This window comes from Vicia villosa, linkage group LG3 (genome assembly GCF_029867415.1).
Source record: "Vicia villosa cultivar HV-30 ecotype Madison, WI linkage group LG3, Vvil1.0, whole genome shotgun sequence".
NCBI lineage: Eukaryota > Viridiplantae > Streptophyta > Magnoliopsida > Fabales > Fabaceae > Vicia > Vicia villosa.
The window spans coordinates 69752343-69758342 of record NC_081182.1 but is presented as its reverse complement, the minus strand read 5'-3'; positions in this window follow the sequence as shown (position 1 = coordinate 69758342).

The following is a 6000-nucleotide window of genomic DNA, read 5'->3' as shown; positions in this document are numbered from 1 at the left end:
TCTCATAACTTACATTCTCACGTTCTGACCTTGCTTCTTGATCATTACTCCTATACACTAGGAGTAAAGCTAGTAATTATTCGACCGCCATTGGATTAAATCATCGTTCGCCACGTGTCTCTTGGCTTTTACCCAAAAGATTTTGAAAGGGTTTCCGTTAAAAACCTTTAAATACCTGACTCAGTTTCCTCATACAACCTTCACTCTTATTTCCTCATTCTTTCTTCAGAAGAGAACATCTTTGGTCACTTCCAAACCCATTTTCTAAATCAAACTCATCCATGGCTTCTTCAAATGTTCTTCAACCTGTTCTAAAACTTCAACATCCTACCCAGATAGGGGAGCAAGAACACATACCAAACCCTAACACTGCATAGGCGCGCGCTATCTACGCTTCTCAGGTAATCATCCCTTTTGAACTTTCTGGAAAACCTCATGCTTTTATGTGTCCGTTACCAGGAGAAACTAGCCCTTCTCCGGATAAATTCTTTCCTGCTCATTATAAAACTAGACCTCTAGTTAGTAAAATTAGGATAGATGAAGATGAACACCCATCTTTAGGAGAACCTGATAATGCAGCAGAAGCTTCGACTGCAACCCCTTTGGCTCTGGCAAAAATTAGGTTAAATTACATGACCAATTTCGTGAAAGTGTTTAGGTCAATCCCGTTAGCAAAAGATCCTGAACTGTATTATGCTTGGCTAACGAATGTAGAAGGAAAAAAGACATCCTTCTAGAAAACATTAGGAATATATGATTTAATCCAACTATCAAAAACGAGATTAGAGTATAACCAAACCATGTTAGTAGCACCGGTTCACTTCTGGGATGCTTCCCACAATACTTTCCATCTTCCATGTGGAATGGTTACCCCTACTCTCTTTGACATAGCTGCTATCACAGGGCTTCGACCAACTGGGGAAACTTTTGACCCAAATGATATGGATACTGACACCATTAATTTTAACGAGGCAACAGTTACCTATACTGCCTTCATTCAGAAATATCATGATACAACGCAGGAAGAAGTCTCCGACGAGGAGCATATTGCTTTCTTAGCATTATGGCTCTCAAGGTGTGTTTTCTGCTCCAAATCCATACAAGTTGCAAAGAGATATCTTTGCATGGCTAATCAGCTACATGCTGGAAAAAGACTAAACCTGAGCCAATTAATCTTAGGGTTCCTTTACGAGAACCTTGGTGAAGCCACAAACCTTACTAAGAACTACAAAAGTGGATCTTTGCTCTACGCTGGTCCTTTCTGGTTATTGCAGTTGTGGCTTAATGCCACTTTCGAGACTCAGCTCCCATTTCGAGGTGTTGTGAACGAAGAAGATCCAGATATTAAAAATCAAACTGTAGAAGGAACCAGGTTGGCTTCGCTAACCCCAAAAGAAGAGACTGGGAAACTTCGTGAGCATTTTCTAGCATATGTCATGATGTTTGCTCGGTGTCATCAATTCAGCCCTTCGATGGCTCCGTTTGTAAACAGGACAGTGGGTCCCGAATGGTTCACTCGAAAGTTTCCACCAACATCTCAAGATCAAGAGACTGAATCTATGACTATTTGGGGAGCTTTCCTTACCCCAAGGTTATTCTATCACCGTCTTCGCCCCTCCAAAAGCCAATATGTTCTCCTCTGCTACCAACCAAATCTGGTATCAAGGCAATTTGGATTGGTTCAAGTAAAACCCAAATGTTTGTATGACAAAAGGAACCATATGTGCTTTCACACCTTGTATTTATCTGAAGAAGAATGTGAATCAAAGATTGCCAGATATGCTGGCGTTGCCCATCTTTCTCCTGTTGCATTCGAACCCGCTTTTTACTCCACTCCAGATTTTCATGAATGGTGGACGGAGTATTATACTACACAAATCTTTGATGCTGAGAATCTAACTCAGGAACTAACTGCAGCTTTTGCTGATGTGCAGGAAAAATTTCAAAAAGGTACTTCGACTCATATTAAAGAAATTCAAGCCTTTCAGAACTTCTTTGAAACTATCTACAGGCCTGATGATCTTAGTCGGACCGTTCGCGAAGCCACAGTCAATTTGGGTGAGAAGTTTTCTGTGAAATTGGATAAGTTGAAATTGCCCCCGTCTGTTCGACCAGAATTGCGTTATGAAGTGGCTTTCGAACTTAATCCTCCAAAATTCCCTCCGCTGCCAAGTGCTGATTTTGGTGTGGCTCTGAGCCCTCCTTTTCCAGACTGGTTTGTGTGTAGGAATGTCTTAAAAATCCTTCAGGAAAGCACTAAAAAACGCGTTGCGCGAGTGGTTCCGACTAAGCATACCCTGGATACTTTCAAAGGGCATCTTCATATAGATCTTAAACATGTTCACGTCTTAACTCCAATACCTGAAGGTTTGGGTTTAGACAATCTTTCGACTAACTCTTCTTATTCCGTTGAAATGCTGATTCCAAGTTTTATTGCAGCTGTTGCTCTAAGGAAGAAAGTTAAAGAAACTTCTACACAAAAAGATTCTGGAGCATCGAAGAGCAACAAGCCAAGTGAGAGTGATTCTGTCACTGCGGATAAGAAACCCACGGTATATCCATACTCTATATTTTTAAATAATGTATAACCTGTGAGTAGTGCTCACTTTGTTCACTCCACACTTTCTAGAGCTCGAAACCCCCGGTAGCTTTAAAGCGAAAAACTTCCTCAACGGCTGCTTCGGACGATGAAGACAAATCTCTTCCCCGCGCTAGGCAAGGACATAAAAAGAGATAGAAATCTGTCACCCCTGTGGGCAAGGATAAAGGGTCGGCTTCCTCGAAAGTTATTTCGTCCAGTGACAAAGTTTCTTCTGAAGAATCACCTTTAAAGACTGCCAGCAACGTTCTTGTTATCGAAAGTCACAATTCGAGCCCAGACAATATTCCAACCAAGGTACTTGGGTTTCAACCCATAATCATTTTATTAACTTTAACTTAATGATTAAATTAACTTTTACCTTGTTATTGCAGGATGATACTGACACTGCTACTTCCGGCCTTAAAGCTTTCAAGGTAATCATAACTTCTTCATTACAATCAATAGACTCCTCAAAATCTTGTCACTATGATTAATTCTGGTTTGTTTAACGCAGATGTTTCTCAAAACAAATCTCATGTTCTCTCAACAGTTCTTGAAGATGCTAGGCCTCTTGCAACCATCTTATCTAATGCGCCAATCGAAGAAAGCCATTCGACTGATGAATCCCCACCTACTCATCAAGGTAAAAACCTGGGAGAAGATCATCAATGCTCAGGTAGTGATAATGCGAATAAGCGACCAAATGGCAGTGAAGACACTGTGTCTGAACAAGATGCCATGGAGGAAATTTCTAAACCGGATAAAAATAGTCCTCAAGAAACTTCAACCTTTGAAACCATAGTTACTCCTGGAACAACTTCGACGCCTATCTCTGTGAAACCTACTCTTTCAGAACTGGAACAACTTAAGCAAACTGACCCTCTCAGCTTCCTAAAGGCCATGATGAATGCGAATACTAATTCGCCCTCTGAACTTGAGGTCCCTCTAACCGTTCCTACAGAATCTGGTGACAAAGAGGACACCCCTGATCTCCTTCATCAAATAAAAGAAAAGTTCTTTGAAACCAATCTTGTTGACGTCCTTAGTAAGAATCCTACCAAGAGTCATAGCTTGAATCAACTTTTGAAGAAAGTGGATCTGTTTCAAGTTTCAAAAGAAGTTTCAGAGGTGATTGTCTTGTTGGGTTCTCTAGTCGAACAACTCCAGGCCAATATTCTTCGAAAACAAAATGTCGACGAACAGCTGACTGCGAAAATGACCTCTCATAATTCTTCGTGGAAATCTGCTATTGATGCAACCAAACAGGGTGAAGCCCTTAAGCTTAAATATTCGAAGAACCAGGAAGCATATGACGAATGTGAGAAGAACATAACCTCCTGGAAGCAAGAGATAAAAATTCTCGAAGAGAAGATAAAGGAGGCTGAAACTCGCCAGGCAACCATTCAACAAACCAATGAGCACGAATTGACTGAAGTTGCACGTTTCGGAATCCAACATTTCGAGGCTGCACGAAAACTAGTTCCTGAAATTGACGAACTGAAGAAACAAAGGGCCCTGATTGAACTTCGCATGTCTTCCTGGGAGATTCAGTATTCGAAGATCAAAGATAGTCTCCCTAAAGATTTTAATTAGTTACCTCAAACTTTGTACTTCGTCATCATGTTGTACTTTTGCTTTATAATCAAACTCTTCGCAGAATATATATATATATGCTTAACTTTTATCTGCTTAACTTTTCTTTTCCACTTTGTCCATATTTTGCAATACTCGCAAGCAGTGTTTTTAGCAAATCTTCCAGATTTCGCCAAAATCTATTTTCTAATTTGCCACAGTAATTTTAATTAATGTAAAACACGTGATCTGACCATCCTTCGCTCCCTTTAGCTTAGACTTGACGTTTCCACTCCCTTAGCCGTAATCATTATTAAGTGATGACGTCACCTTCTCCAAAACATCTCTTTAAGACGTGCGTGCATCAGTTTTTCATGATTGCAGCTCAACTTCCAAGGGCGGGAAACGGCGGAAGCCATAACTTCTCTTTGGAATACCAAACGCAGTCTAATCAAACATTAAAAATTAAACCGTTCCACTCCTGCCCCCAGGTCTATATAAGGGCTTAACATCACACTTCTTTTCTTCACTCTTGTTCCATAAAACCTTATCTTGAAACTTCGTTCCTCCCTTTGCATTTTCTCAAACACCAAACCAGAAAAACATTTCCAAATTTTTCTCTCCAAAATGGCAGTACCCCTCACTTATAACAATATCAGAGCTTGCATCAAAAAAGAGTTCAAAGTTTCTGAAGAAGACTTTGAAAGCAATTCCATAAGCATTAGCGCTTTCTTTGTTAACCAAGAGCTTGATTTCTATTATGAAATCTTGGAGGGACCTGTTTACCCTAACATGTTAGCAGATTTTTGGATGTTTGCGTCTCTACGCATAGATCCAGAAGGTAGAACCACTGTAATCTCTGAGGTTCGAGGTGCCCACATTAGGATCACTCCCACCACTATCTCTAACCTAATGAGATGCAACAACTCTAGGGAGACCTTTGATGATAACAGCTTCAACATGACCACTCATCTTCTGTTGAGGACTCTCATGGACAACGACCCTTTCAGCGCCAAGGTCATCAGGATTTGGCACCAACTCCTTGTGGGTAATTTTCGTCCACGAAACCATGATCAAAATAGCATCATGGTAGAAGATTTAGATTTTATACTCTGTGGCTTTCGTGGGAAGAAAATCAACTTTCCTTTGATGATCTTCAAAGGGCTTGTTGAGGCAGTCTCTATGGCTGCTGCTCGTCAAGGGGTTGTGACGTGTCTTCCATATGGGAGACTCCTATCTTACATATTCCTCAAAAAGGGTATAGTGAGAAGGATGCGTAACTCTGGGTCCATGGATATGTTCGAGGCAGAAAGCTTGCCCCTGCTATCCCTAGAAGGTCTAGACCAAAGGATCAATTAGCAAGTGGTTTGCTTTAGGTTTTCATGTTTTCTCTTTTGTACTCTTCAACATTTTGGGTCATGCCCTTAGGCTTCATTTTGTAATGCATGTAATCTTTCACTTTCTAATGACAAATATTTTGATGTTTCTTTGTCTCTTTACTTTATTTATCGTATATTTTGATCACAAAGCCATTTTGGCATTAGTTCAACCATTTTGGCTTACGTAGTACCTTGAATATCTACGTTTTTACAATCTTTACTTCGTACATGCTTCGTTTATATCTCTTCAGATATTCCCCATTTACTCTTAAGATCCTGCGATCTTCTGCTAATTCTTCGATTTCGTAAGCATTATTCAAAAATACCTTTAAGATTCGAAAGGGTCCTTCCCAGTGTGGGGACCATTTACCCAGTGCCTGATCCTTTCGATCTATAGGTAAAATAACTTTCCAAACTAAGTCATTATTGATAAACGTTTTACCTTTCACCTTTTTGTTGTATGCTCTA